This window comes from Pipistrellus kuhlii, unplaced genomic scaffold (assembly GCF_014108245.1).
Source record: "Pipistrellus kuhlii isolate mPipKuh1 unplaced genomic scaffold, mPipKuh1.p scaffold_m20_p_25, whole genome shotgun sequence".
NCBI lineage: Eukaryota > Metazoa > Chordata > Mammalia > Chiroptera > Vespertilionidae > Pipistrellus > Pipistrellus kuhlii.
Genome location: NW_023425524.1, coordinates 8,438,455 through 8,452,454, shown reverse-complemented (window position 1 = coordinate 8,452,454; position 14,000 = coordinate 8,438,455). Strand labels below are relative to the sequence as shown.

Sequence of the window (14,000 nt, the reverse complement as noted above, 5' to 3'; positions counted from 1 at the left end):
AAAAAATAGGGGGAGGAGGTGGGGGAGGGGGAGATTAAAAACCTCATTTTGTGGCTGGAATAATTTCAGGGGTTTTTTTGAAAGCTCGTGTGAAAGTTGATGATCGCACGTAAGGCTCCGATAATTTCCCCGGAGAGCTAAACAAATTAAAATATTTTTTTTTTTAACTCCAACAACCTGACACGGGCCATCCCTGCATCCTTGGTACGAGGTCCATCACAGAGCTGCCTGCGGAAGCTAATGCCTGAGCAACCGCTACCCGGTGGGAAGGGGGGCCCAGAAGGGACAGGCCGGAGGGGTTCGCAGGCGCCTCCAAGCCCAGCACTGGTGCCCCCCCAGCCTTCCCCGCTGTGCAGCCCCCAGGCCCCAGCCCGGCCCACACCCCAGGAGGCCCTCAATCTCACACCTATAATCTCCCCCCATGCAGCTGGGCTGACTCTGACTTAGAGGGACTTCCAGAAAGAGCAGGCAAGGCTAACTCCTCCACAGGCCCACAGGGCAACTGCTGTCAGGGGGAGAGGCGGCAGCACAGGGCCCAGGCCCACCCCAGCCCCACCCCAGCCCCAGCCCCAGCTCCAGCCCCAGCCCCAGCCCCAGCCCCAGCTCCAGCCTCAGCCCCAGCCCCAGCCCCAGCCTCAGCCTCAGCTCCAGCTCCAGCCTCAGCCCCAGCCCCAGCTCCAGCCCCAGCCCCAGCCCCAGCTCCAGCCCCAGCCCCAGCCTCAGCTCCAGCCTCAGCCCCAGCTCCAGCCCCAGCCCCAGCCCCAGCCCCAGCCCCAGCCTCAACTCCAGCCCCAGCTCCAGCCACCGCTCCATGAGGCACAAACCTACACGCTGACGCCAGCGAGAACCACCCTCCAGCCAGCGAGGGCCATCCCATCCCAGGGACCACGTACCCTAGCCTCCCACGTGGCTGTTTCTGAGCTGAGCTCGGATCGAGGGAAGTGGGAACGATTCCTCCTTGGTCCACTGGTTTGTTTTACCGTAAGGGCCCTAGATTGTGTCACTGGTCCCTGCACTTCTGTCACTATCTGAAGGTCATGACCAAATCTGTAGACTGCTCGGAGAGAGAACGTCACACCTAATAGCCTATATTTCAGGTACCCGTCTTCCATTAAACATTTTTTAAAATACATTTTTGTTGATTTCAGAGAGAAAGGGAAAGGAAGAGAGAGATAGACACATCAATGACGAGAGAGGATCATTGATCGGCTGCCTCCTGCACACCCCACACTGGAAATCAAGCCTGCAACCCGGGCTTGTGCCCTGATCGGGAATCAAACCGTGACCACCTGCTGCATAGGATGATGCCCCACCCCTGAGCCACACCGGCCGGGTGATAGTTATGTCCGAAGAGGAGAAAGGCGAATGGGATTGGGATGGAAAGAAATGATTCAACTGTCTCTGAAAGGTTCTTTTCATTTAAAGAGAAAAAATCCAGAGCAGGTTTGGCCAAAAGCTAGCATTCGTTAAATGCCAGTGGTGGCTTTATTTGCTGTATCATACTCTGTGTGTTTCTGCATACTTGAAATCTTTTTTGCTCGATAAATGGTTTACTTAAAGATTTCTGTTTTTAGCTGAAACCGGTGTGGCTCAGTGGATAGAGCGTCAGCCTGCGGACTGAAGGGTCCCGGGTTCGATTCTGGTCAAGAGCATGTACCTTGGTTGTGGGCACATCCCCAGTAGGGGGCGTGCAAGAGGCAGCTGATCGATGATTCTCATTGATGTTTCTAACTCTCTATCCCTCTCTCTTCCTGTCTGTAAAAAATCAATAATATATATATACATATATATATATATATATATATATATATATATATATTTTTTTTTTTTTTTTTTTTTTTTTTTAAGAATTCTGTTTTTAAACCAAGATCCCTGGAGAAAGGCTCTGTCAGGGGGGCTCGGGCTGGTGGCCGGGGCCAAGGTCTCGGGCCCCTCACCAGCAGGGAGCTGAGGACACGCACGGCCCACACATTCATGGCCCGATCACAGCTCCTTCTCGCCGGGACGGAGGCGCGTGCTTCTGGGGCGCCCCTGGCGTCCGGCCCCGTCTTTGTCACGGTCCCCCGCAAGAGACGGTTCTGCTTACAACCATGATGCGCTGCCAATCTCGCCCGTGACAACTGTACCCGGGGAAGCGCATTACCTCATCTGACGAGCGCGCGCGATAAGGGATCGGCAGGAGTTAACTGACACTCATCTGAACAGTTACCGGGGTGACAGATGACAGGCATACCCGACAGCCAGAGTTTAAGTTTCCAAAAATGCCTCCGTGCGCCGGCTCTGGCTTTGTTCTCGGGAGGCCTCGCGAAGAGGCGGTACGGGGTGAGAGAAAGACCCCGCCGGCTCACGCCGGGATCCGTGCGTCCTGGGAAGTGACAGAAACGGACCACGAATCCGGCGGATAAAATGCGGGGCAGCCGCTCCGAGGGATGCTAACATGAGCGAGCTCTCTGCCTGGCCTGGGCTTGCTCTCAGTCAGCTGTAGCTACTAAAACACACACAGGCCCCGGGTGGGTAGTGCAGTGGTTAGGTCCGTGGTCTGCAAACCGCGGCTCGTGAGCCACATGCACCTCTTTGGCCCCATCAGAGTGTGGCTCTTCCACAGAACACCACGACCTGGGCGAGTCTATGTTGAAGAAGTGGCGTTAGAAGAAGTTCAAGTTTAAAAAATGTGGCTCTCCAGAGACCTGTCAATCGTTGTGCTGTTGATATTTGGCTCTGTGGACTAGTGAGTTTGCCGGCCACTGTGTTAGAGCATCGTCTGATACATCAAGGTTGTAGGTTCAATCCCAGGCACAGCACCCACAAGAGCCAACCGATGAATGCATGGACAGGCGGATCGACAAGTCAATCAATCTCTTTCTCTCACTCAACCTCTCCCTGTCTCTCAAGGCAAAGAGTAGAAATAGAAGAAGAAGAAGGAGGAGGAGGAGGAGGAGGAGGAGGAGGAGGAGGAGGAGGAGGAGGAGGAGAAGGAGGAGAAGAATAAGGAGGAGAAGAAGGAGAAGAAGAAGGAGAAGAAGGAGAAGAAGGAGAAGGAGGAGAAGGAGGAGGAGGAGGAGGAGGAGGCGAAGGAGGAAGAGGAGGAAGAGGAGGAGGAGGAGGAGGAGAAGAAGAAGACATAAATGCAACACAAGGCACTAGGCTAAGGGCTGCAAGAGATGGGTAAAGGGAGGGGCCACCGGATGAAGAAGACATCCGTGTGAAGAATCACGGCACGCGATCCATGTGTGAGGGTCACAGATGTCTAAGGCAGACCATCGGCCAAGCTCCCTCCCGCCCTGTGGGCTGGTTTTCGTGGTATCATTTGAAGCAATGTTTTTCCATCTTATCTATTCCAGCCAATCTATGTCCTCCTTTGTCACTTAAGGTGCGTTTCGCCTTCCTGCATATCTTGTCGGCGTGCTTCTGACCTTTCTCTTCACACGACACAATCTTGTGACCTGAGTTCTGTGGAGAGAATAGAGGCCTTCGCTCCTGCCTCCAGCACGGCGGGGACTTTTCAAATGGGCCACTGAGAAAGGTCTCCTCGGTCTAGCTTTTGTCTCTGTGCCTTTCTGCTGCACCTGCTCAAACTCGGGCGCCTGACACAGACCATCTCTTCCCATCACGACACACCCTCTGGGCCTGGGTGTGCCGTCCCTGCCCGAGGCCCCCCAGCAATACTGTAACTAAACACCGAGGTGACGGGACCCACATAAATAGAACCCCCAGCCGAAACCGGTTTGGCTCAGTGGTAGAGCGCTGGTCTGCAGACTGAAAGGTCCCAGGTTCGATTCTGGTCAAGGGCGTGTACATTGGTTGGGGGCACATCCCCGGTAGGGGGTGTGCAAGAGGCAGCTGGTCGATGTTTCTCTCTCATCGACGTTGCTAACTAACTCTCCCTCTCCCTTCCTCTCTGTAAAAAATCAATAAAATATATTTTTAAAAATAAATAAATAGAACCCCCAGAATGGGACCAAACGTGTCTCCCACTCAACCTCTGCTCAACAGGATGTCAGAGACACCCCCGGCTCCCCTGATTCCCCTGACGGGAGAAGTTGGAGGGAGGCCAGGTGGGGCACAGAGAGGGGGTCTTAGCCAACCGCAGGGAGGCAGCTCACCTCTGAGCATCCGAGGAAAGACACGGCCGTGTGCCCCCGTGCACTGGTCCTACGCCCTGGAGGAGGTCTGGGCAGGGGGGCGGCCCTAAGGCTTCCACCGGCATCTCACAGGAAATGCCCTCGGGGCACACTGAGGAGCCAGGAGGGCCAAGGCCAGCAGCCCAGGGAGACTCGGTACTCGCGGAGCACAGAGAATAAACAAACCCACAGAGAAGAAAGAGGTTGTGGTTCCCTCCAGCCTAGAAGCACACTCTGTGTTCCCAGGTAACAACAACAGGTAATATGTGGATTCCCTGTGAGGAGTTTCTAAGAGCTTCCTATACATCCTTTGAACTGGGACTCCTCATTGCTCTGAGAGAAAGCCTGAGAAGGAAATAAAAATCCCAGAACAGAAGCACAGTCAATTGTATCTGACGCTATAAAATAAAATAAATAAATAAAGACAGAATAGCTTCCAAGTCCACCATTATAGAGTGGTTTCTGTACAGTGTAAGAAATGTATGACCAGCCGAAACCGGTTTGGCTCAGTGGTAGAGCGTCGGTCTGCGGACTGAAGGGTCCCAGGTTCGATTCCGGTCAAGGGCATGTACCTTGGCAGCTGATCGATGTTTCTCTCTCATCGATGTTTCTAGCTCTCTATCCCTCTCCCTTCCTCTCTGTGAAAAATCAATAAAATATATTTAAAAAAAGAAAAGAAAAGAAATGTATGACCAAAATTGCAAAAGATGAAGAAGAGAGTTCACTGAGAGGCAGTAGGTGTGACTATTTTTTTTTTTTCAAAAAGCTGGACAGTGCCATCATCAGAGGAATGAATAAAGAACACACTATCCTATCTGATAAAGGAGTAATATGCCAATGGACAGCTCCTTCTCTGCACCTTCGGCTAGCAGTGCAGGCCATTGCCCAGATGCAAACCATCCACAACGCCAGCTTACTCCTGCGGAGACTGTGTGAGTCCATCACGTGAGTGGGTGTTCCAGGTCATTCTAAGAACTGGAAGGGACCTCCAAGAGCATTCGGCCTGGCACTGTCTTTCTAAGCGCAAGGAAGTGCAGGTCCTTGAGGCGAGGACTTTGCTCAAGTCACTGAAGGAGTCAGAATCCGAACTGAGCACAGAGCTCAAACCTCCTGGTTTAATCTGCTTTTCTCAGTCACCGCACAGACACCCGCTCCCCATTCCCCGTCTCCACCACCAGGGGAGCCATTCCAGGGCATCCCAGCGGAGCAGCAGCGCGTAGTGTTTTCACCAAAACGACTAGAAGGCTCCAGGAGGCTTCTCGGGTGGAATTGGCGACGTCTGCTGTCTGATAGTCTCCCCTTCCCTTGCAGGCACGGCGAGGGCCCAGCTCCAGAGGCCCTGAGCCTGGTCCTCCGCCTCAGGGTCCCTCCTCCCACAGTGCTCCATCTCTGACTCCCTCTGCCCGCCTGTGAACACGGGTCCAGTACAGACCCTTGTCTCAAGGTTGGCTAAAGGGCAAAGAGTACCGATCACGACTTTGCAAAGTTCCAATGGTCCCTGTGACTTATTCATAAAGAACAACAATGGCCTGGTAAGGAGCTCAACCTGACAGGTAACGCTGGCGTTGTTTACAATAATCCTGTCTTCTCTTCCAGGACGTACCGTGGGACGGCGAAAAGCATGCTGGGTGGGGACCCAGGAGATAAGGCCTCCAGCTTCGGCACCATGTCCTTCTCGGCTACGGTGACCAGACGTCCCGCTTTTGGCGGGACAGTCCCGATTTTTAACAATTTGTCCCACGTCCCGAGGCGTTTTAAAACAGTCAGCTGATTTCTCAACAGAAACCATGCAGGTCAGACGGGAATGGCAAGAAATATTCAAGGTGATGAGTAGTAAGAACCTACAGCCAAAGATAATCTACCCAGCAAAGCTATCACTCAGAATCGAAGGCCCGATAAAGAGCTTCACCAATAAAAGATGAAAAAAAAAGCTAAAGCAGTTCATCACCAAACCAGAATTATATGAATTGCTGAAGGGGGTTCTTTCGGAAGAGAAAGTAAATAAAGATAAAAACTATGAACAACAAATAAGTAACTATCAACAAGTGAATCTAAAAGCCAAGGGAATTTAAAAAAAATCTGATGAACAATATTAACTGTTGAATATAATAGAATCAGAGGTATGGAAGGGGAGTGACCTGACGATTCTCGGGGAAAAGGGGAGTGGGGGGTGTGGGAAGAGACTGAACATAAACTGTGCACCTATGGATGAGGACAATGGGAAGTGGGGAAAGGGCAGAGGGTGGGGTGGGAACCTGGTGGAGGGGAGCAAGGGAGGGGGGAGGGAAAGAGGAACATTTGTAATAATATAAACAATAAAGATTTATTTTTAAAAAATTAATTAAAAAAAAAAGTCCTAAATCTTTCCAAAAATCGGGACTTTTTTAAAACGTCTGGTCACCTTATTCTGGGCGCTCTGGAGGAAGTGACCACAATTCCAGTGCTCTGAGAAAGCCTCAGTGTGTCTTCCTGCTCCCACGACACAGAAAAGGCGCGGCCGCGGAGCAAGGAGGCTCACACCGTCTTCGTGGCCGAATTCACAGGACACCTTCCTTCAGTCCGACAGCCACGTCACACCGCGTCCGACGGGCATCTGAGTCAGACGGAGCGCTTCCGTGTGTGACTTCACTCCTGTGGACGTCAACCCTCAGGCCTCGGAAATATTTCCAGAACAAGTCCTCCCCTACCGTCCCCACATCCCCGGCTCTCTCTCTTGCATTACGGTGCATTTATATTTGGGTTTTTCTGATGACGGCTGATAATGCCACGCTGACAGACATAATCCCGTTGCCATGGTTACGCATCAACAAACAGGGCCGGGTGGTGAAGGAGCCACGGGTGGATGTGAGGGGCTAAGCATGCGCCCAAGGAGGAGGACGGAGAGTGACACAACAGCAGATCAAGCCAAGTCCCTCGTCTTCGGAGAACTACGTAAAGTGGATGTTTACTGATGCTGCTATTTCACTTGTTTAAACGCCCCAGACCACATGGGAAAGAAATGAGAGGGGGAAAAAAAAAAGATTGAACCAAAACTGGTTTGGCTCAGTGGATAGAGCGTCGGCCTGAGGACTGAAAGGTCCCAGGTTCGATTCCCATCAAGGGCATGTACCTTGATTGCGGGCACATCCCCGGTAGGGGGTGTGCAGGAGGCAGCTGGTCGATGTTTCTCTCCCATCGATGTTTCTAGCTCTCTATCCCTCTCCCTTCCTCTCTGTAAAAAATCAATAAAATACACTTAAAAAAAATAAAAGTGAGACTGAGAATTTGGACCAACAACGGTCGAGGGTACTCAGCACCCTAAGGTGCCGAGGACTTCTTCACGCAGCTCAGCTAGGGCTGCGAGCCTGGCAGCTGCATGCAATCCTCGGCGGGAGGCTCGATGAGGGATTCCTTGGAGTCCCGAGGAGGCTTTGTGGTCGCCAACAGGCTGGTCAGCTGTGACCGGATCATGCCAGCAGTAACCACCTCAAATGACAGCAGTAACACAGCATTTCCTCTCCTCTGGCCGTGCTCCTGCAGCTTCCGAGATCAGAGCCCATCAGGTACGTGGGGGAGGGCCTGCGCGCTGCGCCACAGAGCGAGCGAGCGAGCGAGCGACGGGACCCTGGGCTCAGCCCAGCTCCCAGAACCCCCGGAGTCCAGTCCGCAGAGGAGAGCCAGGCGGACAGCCATGCTCCAGCCCTGCCGGGCCCTCCGTCTACATGCACACACAGCGGCAGAGAACCCAGGACCATCTCCAGAGGGGAAGCCCTGCCGAAACCGGTTTGGCTCCCTGGATAGACTGTAGGGGTGTCGAACTCAATCAGAGAAGGGGCCAAAATCTAAAATCCAGCCTAAATCGCGGGCCAAATGGTTTACTGAACAGTCATAAACTGTCATTGTGATGGAAACGCAGCGGAGTGCAGTGATGACAGCGCGGTGCGGGCCACATTTCAAGGCCTGGCGGGACGGATTTGGCCCGCGGGCCTTGTGTTTGACACATGTGGGATAGAGCATCAGCCTGCGGACTGAAAGGTCCCAGGTTCGATTCCGGTCAAGGGCATGTACCTTGGTTGCGGGCACATCCCCATTGGGGGGTGTGCAAGAGGCAGCTGGTCGATGATTCTCTCTTATCGATGTTTCTAACTATCCTTCTCTCTTCCTCTCTGTAAAAATTCAATAATATATATATATAAATTTTTTTTTAAGGGGGTAAGCCTGCTCTTGTGAGGCAAGGCCGCTGACCCTGGAGGAAATGGAAGCAGGACAGACAGAAAACCGATTCCCACAGGAAACCGTCTGATCCCTTCTCATGCTCAGTGCCAAGACCCATCCCTGTCATCACCCGAGCAGCACGGGGGGGAGGGGCGGCCGGGCGGCCGGGCGGCCGGGCGGCCGGGCTGGGGCCACCGCGGAGCCGGCACAGCTCACTGGGCTCTCGATGACACTCTGGTCCGTCGGTGCCTCTAGCGGGGACGGGGTGACAGGTGTGGGCCTGAGGAGGCAAAGCATCAACGATCCTCTCTCATCGTTGATGTTTCCGTCTCTCTCCCTCTCCCTTCCTCTCTGAGATCAATAAAAATATATATTTTTTAAAAGGAACTTGATATGTACACATATGATACCTTAATAAAAAAATGAAAAATATAAAAATAAAAATATTATTTCAAAAAAATAAAATAAAATTTCTTGCTTCTAAAAAAGTTAATTAAATTTTAGAAATCAATAAAAACGGAACTTGAACTAAAGACATGACAAATCTTTTCTTAACGTGGGAAGGGCTATATCGGAAATCGTAACACAATCAACGTCCACGGAGCAAAACAACGGGCTGCGATTCCCACTGGAAGACACCGGTGCCTTCGGAGGGTCCCCTGCGCAGAGCGGCTGGCTTCCCGTGACGTCACAGGCCCTGGGCGCACAAATGGGAAAATGAGGCGCACTTTCTCCGGGAGCCATTCCCGAGCATCCCAGCAGGGCAGCCGCGCCTGATGTTTTCACCAAAACAACCAGAAGGCTCCAGAAGCTTCTCGGGTGGAGTTTGCGACGTCTGAGAGCCTCCACTTCCCAGGCAGGACTGGTGGGGACCCAGCTCCAGAGGCCCTGAGCCCGGTCCTCCGCCTCAGGGTCCCTCCTCCCACAGTGCTCCACCTCTGACTCCCTCTGCCCACCTGTAAACACGGGTCAAGCACAGACACTTGTCTCAAGATTGGCTAAAGGGCAAAGAGTACCAAACACGACTTTGCAAAGTTCCAATGGTCCCTGTGACTTATTCATAAAGAACTACAATGGCCTGGTAAGCAGCTGGATGTGACGGATAACACTGGTGTTGTTTACAGCAGTGTTTTTCAACCTTTTTTGGGCAAAGGCACACTTGTTTCATGAAAAAAATCACGAGGCACACCACCATTAGAAAATGTTAAAAAATTTAACTCTGTGCCTATATTGACTATATATAAAGTAATTCTCTTGAATAGGAATCAAATAAACACAAAGAAAGTATTTTATAATTACTTTATTATGAAATATTAAGTAAACAAAATAGTGAAAAATTATAAAATTCTTGTCTTGTCTGCACCTACGGCACACCAGGCAACATCTCTCGACACACTACAGCGGTTGAAAAACGCTGGTTTACAGTAATCCTGTCTTCTCTTCCAGGAGGTGCCCTGGGGCGGTGAGTAAGGCCTCCAGCTGCAGATCTCACCGGTGTGAGCTGGGCCGCTGTGGGCAGGTCACCTCTCTGTAAAGCCAGTCCTAAAAGGGAACTTGTAAAAAAACAGGGGCGGGAGACGTATATAAGGTCTGAGGAACCACCTGGTCTGGCGCTGCCAAGGCATGAGGGGTGAGTTAATGAAATGTTTGACCAAACAGAGTGGGCTGACTTTTAGGCTGGATGATGGTGTGTGGCCCGGCAATGATGTGACAAATATCCACACGGCCCTGGGCAGAAAGAAGGTTCCGCCCCTGCAAGCCTCCTTCCGAGGTGTGAAAACTGCCAGGGGTGCAAAGCTGGGCCCTGGCCTCTGGTCCTTTCCTGGACGAGGGAGTGGGGGAGGGAGGGGAGGGGAGGGAGGACGGAGTTGGGGAGGGAGGGGAGGGGAGGGGGAGGGGAGGGGAGGGGAGGGGAGGGAGGACTAAGTGGGGGAGGGAGGAGAGGGGAAGGAGGGAGGAGTGGGGGAGGGAGGGGAGGAGAGGGAGGGGAGGGGGGCTTGTTACAGACCCTCTCCCTTATGGCCTGGGATGAAAGGGCCCCTGGGCTCGGTGGGAGGTGGCCAGCCCCAGGCGGGCCTCGCAGTTCTATGGCTCCTTTCTCTGGAAAAGCTCTCAGTGTTTTATGAGCCTTGCCACAGACTTCCTGTCCGCGTCCCCTCCGGACCCAACACAGGGCCCCTTTATGGTCTGCACGCCTCAGAGGGGGAACGCAACGCCGTCCGGCCGCCTCACTCCTCCGAGGGGGAGGGGGAGGACGCCCCCACGGAACGGACGCCGAGTTTATTTTATTTATTTAATATATTTTACTGATTTTTTTACAGAGAGGAAGGGAGAGGGATAGAGAGTTAGAAACATCGATGGGAGAGAAACATCGACCAGCTGCCTCTTGCACACATCCCACCTTGGATGCGCCCGCAACCAAGGTCCATGCCCTTGACCGGAATCGAACCTGCGACCTTTCAGTCCACAGACCGACGCTCTATCCTCTGAGCCACACCGGTTTCGGCAGGAGCTGGGTTTTAAAGAAAACTCCGAAAGTCTGACTTCCGGGGCGCGGGAAGGCGGTGGGCACCTGGCGGGGGCGTTGGCCAGGGAAGGGCTGTAAACGCCCCGTTTGGGAGAAGTGGGCAGGACCACCCTGCTCCTGGGACCGCGGAGAGTGGGCAGGCCGGAGGGGACAGGAGCTGCGCGCACACACACACACACCCCACACACACACACCCCACACACACACATACACCATACACACCACACACACCCCATACACACACCCTATACACACACACACACACACCCCACACACACACATACACCATACACACCACACACACCCCACACACACACACCCTATACACACACACACACACACACCACACACACACCACACACACTCACCCCATACACACACACACACACACACCCCACACACACACATACACCATACACACACCACACACACCCCACACATACACCATACACACCACACACACCCCACACACACACCCCATACACACACACACACACACACACCCCACACACACATACACCATACACACCACACACACCCCACACACACACCACACACCCCACACACACACCCCACACACACACCCTATACACACACACACACACACACCCCACACACACATACACCATACACACCACACACACCCCACACACACACCACACACACACACCCCACACACACACCCCACACACACACACATACACCATACACACCCTATACACACACCACACACACATACACCATACACATCACACACACACACCCCACACACACACCCTATACACACACACACACACACACACACACACATACACCATACACACCCTACACACACACACACACACACACACACACACACACCACACCACCCACACACACACACACACACACTGGGTTTGCTCCATGGACAGAGCCCTGTCCGTCGTCCCCCACGCACCAGGGGCGTGGGAAACGGCGCTTCCAGAGGCTCCCACTCCCACCGGGCAAAGCCAAAGGCAGACCTCCCTCCGCCCCGCCCGGGGACCAGGCCCCGAGGCAGTGAAAGGTGGCGGCAGGGCAGCGTCTTTTGAAAATGACCCTCAGGGCCCAGCGGTGGTGACTCAGCGGCTGAGCATCAGCCTGTGACCCTGGAGGGCAGGTCCGATCCCCACGGGGCACGTGCCTGCGTTGCAGGGTTTGATCCCAGCGTAGGGCGCGCAGGAGGCAGCTCATCAACGATCCTCTCTCGTCGTGGATGTTTCTATCTCTCACTCCCTCCTCTCCCTTCCTCTTTGAGATCAATATATATATATATATATAATTTATTTTTTAATAGATTTTATTGATTCTTTACAGGGAGGAAGGGAGAGGAATAGAGTTAGAAACATCGATGAGAGAGAAGCATCCATCAGCTGCCTCCTGAACACCCCCCACTGGGGATGTGCCCGCAACCAAGGTACATGCCCTTGACGGGAATCGAACCCGGAACGTTTCAGTCTGCAGGTCAAACTGGTTTCGGCTATCTGATTTATTTTTTAATGAGGCCCCATGAAAGGGCACAAAGGTGGACAACGCACGTGGCCTAAAGGGGAGCAGGCCCCGGCCTGAGGAGGATGTGGGCAGCCGTGGTCCCCGGCCGCACCGCTGCGGGCAGCCCAGGTGGGGTGGATGGGAGGCTGTTTGCTGGGCAGTGCCCTCCGTCCCTCTGTGCCCCTCGGCTTCCAAACACCACTATGCGCTCCAAGGCCCAGGAGCCGCTGTGGGCATGGCTCAGGCGGACTCTAAGGGCACTTATCAGATGGGTTCACACAAAGAAACTGGTGTGGCTCAGTGGATAGAGCGTCAGCCTGCGGACTGAAAGGTCCCAGGTTTGATTCTGGTCAAAGGCATGTACCCTGATTGTGGGCACATCCCCAGTTTCGGGGGGGGGGGGGGGGGTTTGCAGGAGGCAGCTGATTGATGATTCTCTCTCATTGATGTTTCTAGCTCTCTATCTTTCTCTCTTCCTCTCTGTAAAAAAAAATATCAAGAAAATAAAAAAGTGGGGGGAAAAGGATGAGCAAACGCAGCCAGGAGAAACGGAACAGCGTCTTCCAGGCAGAGGGCTGCTCCTGGCATTCCCGACCGCGAGCCCTCGCCGGAAGGAGGATGGCACGCATCCTGCTGTATCCGGTACATCTCCGAGGCTCTTGGTCTTCCTGATGAACGGAGGCAATTCGAGGGATCCACCCCCCGCGCTCCTGCAGAATAGATGCCCATGTGGAAACGGTCCTCCCATAAACACAGCGTGACCGGCATCGCCTCCCACCCGCCTCAGCCAGAAGGAAGCGCATTCAGACAGAGGAGGAAGGGGAGCGCGGGCTCTCCCTCTGTAATCACTCACGGGGGAGGGGAGACCAGCATCCCATCGGAGCCACAGAGCCGCGCTTTAAGTGAGCAATTTCCACCCTCGATGCTGCCTACCACTGCTGATGACACCAATTAATTAGAGTGGTGCATCTGGAGCCTGCTAATTTTCCGCTATCAGGCATAAAGCACCTCTAATAAATGTTTATTGGGTGACTTTTTTTTTCCAAGTCTACACACTTGCTGAGTAGAAAATCACAATCATAATAATTGACGGGGAAGGGTTCTGCAATGTCTCGTGTCTGGTTTTTTTTTTTTCCGATGAGAGTTTTCTATTCAGGAAATAGAAGAGGCTTGCAGATGCCACCCGTTAGGCAGGCCTATGACCAACTAACATTCAGCATCACTGCCCTTTACCAAGAAGGTGCTGAGGACGCAAAAGCGACCGGGGATGGCGAGGGAAACGTTTTATTTCTGAGCAACTTTCCGTCACCGATTCGAACAGCTTTCCTTTAGCTACAAGGCACGTATAAGCAGACAGCACAGATCTCAGGTGTCACCAAAGCAATGGCGCTCATAACCTGTGTCATATGCAAGGCAGACACGAAAAAATAGTTGAACTATTTGGATTAATTCTCCTCCTGCTGATTAAAAACAAACAAAAAAACACTTCCGTCCTGACATAGCAAGAGTAAACTGAAAACACAGTATCAAGTATCAAGGAGATTATAGGTATTTGGGGGAGAAATTGAGACCTTTGGGTTATTCTCGTTGTTAATTGTTGGGATTATTGGGAACTCGTGTGAATTCGCAGAGCTAGTCCTGTGTGTTCT

At 52.9% G+C, this 14,000-nt stretch overlaps 1 protein-coding gene and 1 long non-coding RNA gene across 2 annotated transcripts in view; both read right to left on the bottom strand.

The window, feature by feature from the left end:
• The window catches only part of KIF26B (kinesin family member 26B), a 286,996-nt gene that overhangs the window by 225,388 nt on the left and 47,608 nt on the right, over positions 1 to 14,000 (bottom strand). The window lies entirely within an intron of this gene.
• Positions 10,728 to 14,000, bottom strand: part of LOC123653008 — a 10,273-nt gene continuing 7,000 nt past the window's right edge. The window contains exon 3 of the long non-coding RNA XR_006742635.1: positions 10,728 to 10,844. This is a non-coding gene — a long non-coding RNA (uncharacterized LOC123653008). The remainder of the gene's footprint in view (positions 10,845 to 14,000) is intronic.